Source organism: Lucilia cuprina, chromosome 4, assembly GCF_022045245.1.
Source record: "Lucilia cuprina isolate Lc7/37 chromosome 4, ASM2204524v1, whole genome shotgun sequence".
In the NCBI taxonomy this organism is placed as follows: domain Eukaryota; kingdom Metazoa; phylum Arthropoda; class Insecta; order Diptera; family Calliphoridae; genus Lucilia; species Lucilia cuprina.
In genome coordinates this window covers 84566633-84577925 of record NC_060952.1, presented here as the reverse complement: position 1 = coordinate 84577925, position 11293 = coordinate 84566633, and positions in this window count along the sequence as shown.

Here is an 11293-nt window from a genome sequence, read left to right as displayed (position 1 = left end):
TCTTCTCTTTTCTTCTCTTTTCTTCTCTTCTTTTTTCTTTTCTTTTCTTTTCTTTTCTTCTCTTTTCTTTTCTTCTCTTTTCTTCCTTTCTTTCCTTTCTATTCTCTTGTCTTTTTGTTCTCTTCTCTTATCTTTTCTTCTCAACTCCTCTCAGATCTCCTCTTCTGGAGATTACTCTACAAAGTTTTCTACATTTTACATAAGAATGCTCTCTATCCTATAAAGCAGCTTCTGTTATATTGTAAAGTATTTTTCTGTACTCCATTCTAAAGTAATAAGTTCTAATATCAAGGAGTCTAGATTACTCTATTCTACTCTTGAGTAGACTACTCCACTTTTCTCTAAACATCTTAAGAGTTGTCTAGTCTTCTATACAGAAGTCTACTTTTCTATACCCTAAAGTCAATTGTTTTGATCTAGTCTTCTCTACTGTTGAGTAGTCTGCTCTACTTTGCTTTAAATAAATGTTACTCCAGTCTACTTTACTCTATTATAGAGTAGTCTGCTCTACTTTGCTTTAAAGAAATTTTATTGATATTTTTTATTATCTATAAAGTTAATTATTAATTTACATTTCTTTTTTTTAAGAGACTACATATTTTTTGTTGTTATATATAAAAAAGTATATATGAATTTACCAATACATTTACACACATTTATAAACTTAATCAAACATCTTTCTTTCAACCAACAATTTATTAAATATAAGGAAAAGTATGTTGTCATATGATGGGTTCATGTTGTTTTGGTCATACTTTCTTTTTTGTTTTTGGGCAAAAATACACCTACAACATTTATAAAGATACACATACATGAACATACACATGTATGTATGTATATCTAAAAATATAAATAAAATTATTCATAAACTCCCTACATAAATTAAAAATATAAACATACTTACTACATTCATAAACAAAACTTCCCTTTTTTATTCAAAGCCAGTGATACAAGGATTCACATAGACATTTATAGATACAACAAGGATTCGTTTGTGTGTGTGTGTGCGTCTGTCTGTTTGAAAACTTAAACCAAAATAGTAACAGTCATGTGTATTCTTCGTTAAAGTTATAGTGTGGTCTTCTTATGTGGGTTATTTTGGTTGTATCTATTTGTAAGGATGTGTATGTTTATTTGTGTGTGTGTATGTTTTTATGTATATAGTATGTATATTTGCTTTTGAATTTGTTTTGTAGGTTTCGGTGTATGTTTTGTATATTCTAATAGAAGAATATACATTTGTCAAGACCATAATAAGAAATTTTATGAGTAGGGTATTTTATTAAGGCCTTAAGGTTTAAGGGCATTACTCTACTTTATACTACTATACCTTATTCTACTCTCTGATCTACACTACTTTACTCTACATTATTTTATTTTGTCTTTTTAACTTCTTTCTACGCCGATCTACAAAACATTACACATATTACACTTCATATTACGCTTCTCTGCTTTCTCTAATCTTCTCTTCTAGGATCTACTCTACTCCATTCTACTCTACTCTCTCTTTTTCTCTGTTCTCACCACTTTACTCTTCGCTACTTTAGTCTGCTCCTCTGTACTTTATTCTATACCATCCCTATACTTCTCTACTTTACTCTACTATACCATCTTCTACTCTTCTTTTTTTACTTTACCATACTCTTCTGTATTCTACCCTACTGTACACTACCCTTCTCTTCTCTTCTCTCCTCTCCTCTTCTCATCTTTTCTCCTTTTTTCTCTTCTCTACTCTTGGTTAACGTGGTAGTTCACTCCGTTTTGACCAACTCTCTCCTCTACTCGACTCAACTTTAATCTATTCTACTCTATCTTCTGTTGTTGTCTAGTCTTTCTCCACTTTAATCTTCGCTGCTCTACTCTAGTTTACTGTATTCTACCCTACTCTTTTCTACTCTACACTACTGTACTCTACTCTACACTATTCTATTCTAATCTATTCTACTGTATTATATTCTACTATACTCTTCTATACGATCACTCTGCTCTACTACCTCTTCTCCTCTACTTTCTTCTTTCACTTCTTAACCTTTTTCCACGTCGATCTACAAAACTCCACTCTTCTCTACTATGATCTACTTTACTCTCCTGTACTCTCTCATTCTTTACTCTATCGTTCAGTGAGAAAGTCTGAAGTTAGTATGATAGTACGTATTCTGAGTGGACACACAGGATTACGATCACATTTATGCAAAATTGGACGTGCGGATTCAAACGTAGAGTATGGAGCACTTTCTTTGCAAATGCCAGGCATTCGTCGAAGTTATATTCAAGTATCTTGGAAGTGATGTTATTATTTGATTGGAAGGTTCTTAGAAATTACGTTCAGTAGATTAAGTTTTTGAATACTGAAAAGTAATTCATTCAGTTCCTTTTTTCTCGTGATAAGGAGCGCACAACAGGCCCAATTGTGGCCTAGGTGTAGTATACATCCTCCTATGAACCTAAACTACTCTACTGTACTCTACTCTTCTCTAATCTACTCTAATCTTCCCTCCACTCTCTTACACTCAACTCTGCTTAACAATACTTTCTGATCTACTTTCACAACACTCCTAGTATGTACTTTATACTAGTTAAGTCCAACTTGCACTAAAATGTTAAACAGTCGCAATACATTTTCGCTATAGACAACTCCATTACAGGGCCCCTTGCAATAACTTTTTCAACCGATCAATCCTTCTACTATTCAGTAGTTCAGCTTCTGTACAAATTAAACTCTGTCTTGGTCTTCCTCTAACATTTTGTTGTAGTATTATGGCTAAAAGAAGAAGAAGATGAAAAAACTAATCTAAAAGTAAGGGTATACTTGTGTACTTAAATAAATTTACACACACACCTATACAATCATACATAAAAGGATCTCCTTATACATATATATGTGTATGTGTAACAGTATACAAAGCTTTATTTTGTGATGAATGTATGTATGGGGTTTATTTTGGGTAAATTTTTTGGGCTGTTTCATTTTGGTCATATTTATTATTTGTGGATCCTACTTTACTTATGTGTGATTCTAGCAAACATGCCTAGAACATGACACAACAACAACTATATGTAGTATTTATAGTACAACAAAAAGTTATAAAAGATGACCAGTTTAAATCAAGTAGTAGTCCTAAAGCATTTATTCTTTCTTTTCTTTTTGTTGTTGTTGTTGTTTTTGTTGCTGCTGTTATATATAGTTCATTTCTAAAGCTTCTTGGCTTTTTCCACATACATACACAAAAAAAGGACACTCTTGTAAAAAATGTATTTGTATAATGTGTATGTGTGTTTTAATATTAAATTTTTGTTATATGTTTTGGGCAGATTTTATAATAAAACTTTATATTTTGGCATTTTCATTCCTTATTCTTTATTAGTATTTTGTAGATTTTTAAAGGGTTGATTTTTTTATTAGATTGTCTTGCCATAGAATTTCGTATATTCATATCTGTATAGATTTATTTTTACTTATAGATATTTGTATATACATATTATGTATTGTTTGGTTATCATTTGTGATATATATTTGGACAATTTAGGGCTTCAACTTGTCAAATTGCTTTTTAGGTTTTCGTTGAATTTTGTTTGGTTAACTAAAGGAAAAAAATAGTTAAATTATAAAAAGAATTTTTTCTAAAGTAAAATTTTCTTTAGACATTTTCTTTTTAGTTAAAAGACTTTTTCTATAGAATATTTTCTTAGAACAATTTCTCAAAACAAATCTTGCTTTTTTTAGAGGAAATAAAATAAAAATTTTGGGTAAAATGCAAAAAAATTTCTATAAAAAATTTATCATTTATAGAAATATTTCTCTTAAGTCCTGCAAGTTTTCTGTAGAAACATTTCTCTCAATTACAGCATATTGTCCATAGAAACTTTGCTCTTAATTAAAGCAAATTGTCTATAGAAACTTCGCTCTCAATTGGAGATACTTCGTTATCAATTGGATCAAACTATCTATAGAAACTTTCCTCTTAATTGCGGCAAATTTTCTATAGAAATTTTACTCTTAATTGAGAAATTTTTTTTATAGAAACATTGCTTTTAATTAAAAAAAATTTTCTATAGAATCGTTCTCTTAACTGGAACAAATTTTCTATAGAAATATGTCTCTTTATTGGAAAATTTTTTGGAGAAATGGTTTCTCTTAATTGGAGCAAATTGTCCATATAAACTTCGCTCTCAATTCTATAGAAATTTTAATCTTAATTTTTTGTAGAAACTTTGCTTTTAATTGAAACAAATTTTCTGAAGAATCGATCTCTTAGCTAGAGCAAATTTTCTATAGAAGTGTTACTCTTAATTGGAAACATTTTTGGAGAAATGGTTTCTCTTAATTGGAGTAAATTGTCTATATAAACTTCGCTCTCAATTATATAGAAATTTTACTCTTAATTTTTTATAGAATCTTTTATCAATTGGATCAAACTATATGTAGAAACTTTCCTCTTAATTGCGGCAAATTTTCTATAGAAATTTTACTCTTAAATTGAGAAATTTTTTTATAGAAACTTTGCTTTTAATTTGAACAAATTTTCTATATAATCGTTCTCTTAACTGGCGAAAATTTTCTATAGAAATATTTCTTTTAATTGGAGAAATTTTTCGATAACTGGTTTCTCCTAATTGGTGCCTATTATCTATATAAACTTCGCTCTCAATTGCAATAAATTGTCTATAAAAACTTTTCTCTTAACTGGTGGCATATTTTCTATAGAAATTTTACTCTTAATTGTGAACATTTTTAATAAAAACTTTGCTGTTAATTAGAGCAAATTTTCTCCTAATTGCAGCAAATTTTGTATAAAAACATAGCTTTTTTAAAAAGAAAGATTTTTATAGAAAAATCTCTTAAATTGAGGAAATTTTCTATAGAAATTTAGCTCTCAATTGAGTCATGTTTTAGAGGAATTTCTTACTTTCTCTCTCATCAATGGAAAGTAATATTTTATAGGTTGTGTTTTCAGTACACAGACATTATACAAAAAAAGTTTTCTTATTATACAAGCCTGTTACCAAATTGACACCAATGTGTTTTTATTTTTTCAATAACATCTGTTGTCAAACTTTATGCATACGTACGACAACATTATGTTATCAAAACTGCAACAATGTGTTGTCGTAAGCTAAATTTTATACAAATATGTTGTCTAAATGTTAATAAACATGATAAGCCCAATTTCGGTACTTTTCTACCAGTTTTTTGTAGAAACATTTTCTCTAGGATGATCAAAGGAATGATTCTCAGTAAAATAGTAGGTAATGTTGTTATTTCATACATTACTTGGTAATGAGTGGTCGTTATCAATAACATTACTTTTTGTTTAATAGAATTTGTAAGTAATAAGAAATTGTAGTCATTGTGGAGAGCATGTAAAAACGTATGAAGCTTTTAAAGCTTTACAGGCAAGAGAACTAATGAATTAGAAAATATTTACATAGCATATTATTAGAGAGACCTTATTAGACTACTTCTATGTAATCCAAACAACATGCAGAAATCTATTGAAAAAACTATAACCGTTAAGCCCGTTTAAAATCTGGAAAAGTCGGTTAAGCACATTTGTAACCAGTTAATTTTTTTTGGACATTATCGAAGAAAAATATGTAGTTATTCACCCATAAAGTAAGTACTTACAATTTGCTTCAATATTCTTCTAATCGGATAGGTAAAGATTTTGCTGGGTTATCTAGTTGTTGTTGATTATTTGTTTATTTCATCGTGCATGATTACTCATAGACCAAATAATCAACTCCTGTTTGTGTTTAAAAAAGTACTTTGATGATATAAGGTACTTTAGTATTACTTCATATCTCTTCCTTTAAATTTAGTTTTTTGGTTTTTCAAAAATATTTATTTATCATCAATTTTAATGTTATTATTGACACTTCCACTTTATAATTTAAGGGGCTGCAACTATTGTGGGGTTTCTGTCTAAGGACTATTAATTTAAAATAGATGGCAGTGTGGGAATTATGTTTTATGAAAGGATATTAAGTTTTAGTTTCTATATAAAACTTTAATTATACGAATTCATAGTTTTTAATTAAGTTAACACTATTCAAGTGAATAATTAAATTCTTTTCAGCAATTATAAGCTCTAAATTTATTAGTAAAAATAAAAACAAGTTTTCAGTATAACTAACTAAAAGGACGTTATTTTTTGCCATTAAGATATACTTAAGTAATAAACTTAATTAGAAAAAAAACTTTCTACAAGTTATACTTTTGTAATAATAAATATTTTTTATTTAGCTATTATCTTCCTTAACCATTCTAATATATCCTTACACCAACATTTCTATTCATAGTTAACAGTTTTTTTTATTTTCCCAATATCATCACATTTCATTTTGTTCTCATTATAATCTCAAATAAAATTTTATTTTGCATTTGACACAATTTTTATTGTCTACTTAAAAAAAGAAATAGAGAAAATCCTAAAAAAGAGTTTACAATCATTTGGGACTGGAAAGATACAAAGGAAATTAAAAAATATACAAAAAAAGGTCTTTTATTTCAACATCTAAAAAGGAAAAGTAGTAAAAAAATATATATTTAAATATTTGTTTTATAGAATGTTTGTCAACAGCATTTAATATTTGTACTTAAATATTTTTAAGAGACAATGGCTGTGTAAAAAGAAAATTTATATGAATGTTTTATTAGGGGGGTTCCATAAGATTCGTTGAAATCTTAATGAAATCCCATTAGACCTGGTCCACACTAGGAAATATTTGTTGAGAAACTTTTTCTTAATTTTCTTTTAAATTTTACTTAATGCTTACACATAGAAACTTTTGTTTCAGAAACTTCAGAACGTGAATAACAAAACAAAACAAAAGTTTCGAAATACGAGAAACTCAGTACCGCGAATCAAAAGTTTCCTAAAAGAAGTTTCTAAGTGTGACCGGCACTTAAAAACTAAATTTTCTTTAAATAAGAGCCAATTTTCAATAGAAAAATTACTCCAATTGACAGTAAAATTTCTGTAGAAAATTTGCACAGATTGAGAGTAAAATTTCTACAGAAAATTTGCACCAACTGAGACTAAAGTTTCCATAGAAAATATGCTCCAATTAAGAAAAAAAATTGTTCCTATTAAGAGTAAAAATTATCTAGAAAATCTGCTCTAATTGAGAGTAAAGTTTCTATATAAAATTTGCTCCAATTAAGACTAAAGTTTCTATAGAAAATTTGCTCCAATTGAGTGTTAAAGTTCTCTAAAAAATATCTCTAGTTAACAGTTAAGTTTCTATTGAAAATTTACTCCAGTTTAAAGTTAAGTTTCTATAGAAAATTTGCTTTCATTCAGAGTAATGTTTCTATAGAAAACTTGCCCCAATTGAGAGTACAGTTTCAGTAGAAAATTTTCTATAATTGAGAGTAAAGTTTCTGTAGGAACTTTTCCCCAATTGAGAGGTATGTTCTTATAGAAACTTTGCTCCAATTGACAGTAATGTTTTTACAGAAAATCTTTTCCAATTGAAAGTAAAGTTTCAATAAAAAATTTGATCCAATTGAGGATAAAGTTTTTATAGAAAATTTGCTCCTATTGAGAGCAAAGTTTCTATAAGAAATTTTCTCCAATTTAGAGTAAAGTTTGTATAAGAAATTTGCTCGAATTGAGAGTAAAGATTCTGGAGAAAATTTGCTTCAAATAAGTGTAAAATTTCTTTTAAAAATTTGCTCCAATTGAGAGTAATGTTTTTATAGAAAATTTGCCCCAATGGAGAGTACAGTGTCTGTAGAAAATTTGCTCCAATTGAGAGTAAAGTTTCTGTAGAAAATTTTATCCAATTAAGAGTAATGTTTTCATAGAAACTTAGCTTCAATTAAAGTAATATTTTTATAGAAAATCATTTCCAATTGAGAGTAAAGTTTGTGTAAAAAATTTGCTCCAATTGAGAGTAAAGTTTCTATATAAAATTTGCTCCAATTGAGAGTAAAGTTTCTATAGAAAATTTGTTCCAATTGAGAGTGAAGTTTCTATAGAAAATTTGCTCCAATTGAGAGTGAAGTTTCTATAGAAAATTTGCTCCAATTGAGAGTGAAGTTTCTATAGAAAATTTGCTCCAATTGAGAGTAAAGTTTCTATAGAAAATTTGCTCCAATTGAGAGTAAAATATATGTACCAATTGAGAGTTTAGTTTCTGTAGAAAATTTTCCCTAATTAGGAGCAAAATTTTGCTAAAAATTTGATTCAATTCAGGGTAAAGTTTCTAAGGAAAATTTTTAATTGAAAGCAAAATTTCTATAGAAAATTTGACCCAAATGAGAGTAAAATTTCTTCAGAAAATTTAATCCAATTAAAAGATTTTTTCAATTAAAACTTTTCTGATTGTGAATCAACATTTTTTTGAGATATTTCTAAAGCAAATATGATTCGACTTTGAAGAAAATTTCTTTAAGCTGAATACCCTTAATACATATTAAATCACATTCTCCTCTCCCCATTTCGAAAGTACGTACAAGAAAACATAACACTTGATAAGGTTACATATTGAAACTCAAAAAGGATTTAGTGAAAAATTATTAGACAAATGCAGAGGAAAAAGGTTATATTAAGGTCAAATATATGTGTTGTTTTTTTTTCTAAATAAATATTTTTATAAAAAAATTCTCTTATGAATATAAAATTTTATAGCATGCTATAAAAAATATATTCTTTCAACAAATGCTTATTTTTTTAATGAACATTTAATAGCAAACACAAATAAGGGTGAGTTTTATATATAAATAGAGAAAACCAGTTTGTTTTTTGAAATCCTTTTAAAACCTTTAAAAATGGTGGCAAATTTCTTATTAGAATTTTCTTTAATCGTCTTGATAATATACCTCCTAATGCTAAAAATGTTGTTGTTCTTGTTTTTTTTGTTGTACCATTAGAAGGGTGAGTTTTATTTAATGTTCCTTTTTTATAGCTGCCTAATGACTGCCTGCCAAACACACATACACTTATACAAAAGAAAATAAGTGCAAATGTTTGTGTATTAACAACCACGCCTTATACATATCTTTAGCCATAAGGACATTTTATGTTAGCATCCTTTTTGGTTATGTTTGTCTGCATATATGTGTGTGTGTATGTATGAATGTGTATATGTATGTAAATATTTATGTTTAAAAGTTTCCTTTTTTCCAAGTTTCATTTTGCTTGTTTAATATTTAAAAAATATTCTGCTTCTACTGCCTTTTGTCCTTTATGTATAGAATGTTAACATTTAAGTCTGTGTGTACTGTACTTTTTTGTTGTTGTATTAAGCTCTTTTATAAGATGTTGCTTGTAGTCTTAGAGACTATACTATATGTATAAAGGGAACATATAAAAAAGAGCTTTCTCAAAATATTGATTTTTGTTGTTGTTGTAGAAACCTTTTGTTTTACAATATAGGATTTTTCCAAGAGGTTATTTGTTAGAGGACATTGCATGACTTTCATTTAAGTAACTTTATTTTTATGGCATGTGTATGGCATATGTATTTGTATTAGTAGGGTTTTCAATATTTCACCAAACATCGAAAATAAATACAAATTTTAACTTTTACTGAAATTTCTTTCAAAATGTACTTTCAAAAATAAAATTGATACTCAATTTCACATCATTTTCCTAAAGAAATGTTTTTCTAGAAAATTCCGGCAACCATGGTGGAATCCTAAATTAATGCAGCTAAGGAAAGAATGTAGGAAACAATTTAATAAAGCGAAGAAAGAACATGAAATGTTAAGTTAGGACGATCATCGTCAAAACTTCAAGATGGAAACTAGACGCTCTTGGAAGGAATCTTGGAAGCGCTTCTATAAAGAACTAGAGAGTACCACAGAGGCATCACATCTACGTAAAGTGTTATTCCAATACTCCGCCTGTGAAGGCCTGTATTCCTGATAAAACTGGATAGTAACTTTACTGGAAGTAGCATCGATACTCTGGACCTACTTATGGAGACACAGGTTATAGGTTGCGGGTATGATGAAAATGAAAACTTCATTCTGGAGCATTTCGCAGCATTTCGGAGCATTTCGGAGCATTTCGCAGGTACTCGAATCCACATTTCTCCAAAAATCAATTATCACACTCATGCGGTGGCTAATTTTGAAATTAAGATGAAGCTTGGAAACAGGATACATTTCTAGAGTATGGAAAGATGTTTTAGACTATACACGGATTGGTCGACATATATGTTATGAACATCTCCTAATAATTTCCTTAGTACACGACAGTCATATCTGAAAGAGAGTTCGATGGAGAGTATGTTATCTCATCCTTCTAGGACATAGATGATGCGTTTAACAACGTGGGTGGCCTAGTTATTGGCCCTACGGCTCAAGAGTAGGGCCAATAACTCTAATATAGGTATTTTTAAGACTAGAAAGTTGTGACAAGGGACATACCACAAGATGGTCTAATCACAGGCTGTTTGAATCACAGGCTGTTTGAATCCTATCTCTCAAGCTAGTCTACAGACTGATTGCTCAAAGATAGAAAGAAGCACGAGATATGGAATCTTTTACTCTATCTCAGACTACCAGACACCTGTTCGGTCCTTAAGACAGAGATATATGCCATCGATACAGCAGCGAGAAGAATCCGGGAACTAAATCTCAAAAATTCTACTGTATAATATAAGTGGACATACAAATATACTTGATTCAATCAAAACTCGAAACTCAAATGTTATTAAGTCGATATATCTTGTCAATGGTTTCAATCGTCTATCTTGGCACAATTTTTTCCTTGATCTGGTTTTATTAGAAATACCGGTACTGGTTTTCAAGGAGACCTCAGGAAACAAGTTGTGAACGAAATTAGGGAGGATATCCATTCTCTTAACGAAAGGGAATGTCGACTCTAAGGATATTACAATGGGCTACAATACCTCAGAGTGAACTCGCTTACTAGCGAGCAAGCCACGTAACCTAAACCTAAAATCAGACATAGAAAATTCTCACCAATAAATTTTTAAAGAAACTTTGCTCATCATGCACATTGCAGATCATTAGAAAAGTTTTTATAGAAAATGTTTCTTTAAACATGAACTATAGACAATTTAGTCCGATCATGAGCAAAGCTTCTATAGAGAATTTGCTTCGTCCATAAGCAAAGTTTTTAGAATCTTCTATGAGCAAAGGTCCTATATAAAGTTTTGTCCGATCACATACATAAGTAATTTCTATTGAATATTTGGTCAGATCATGAGTCACGATCATGAGTCTATAGAAAATTTACTGCAATCATGAGCAACGTTTCTATAGAAAATTTGCTCTGATCATGAGCAATGTTTTGATAGAAATTTTTCTACATAT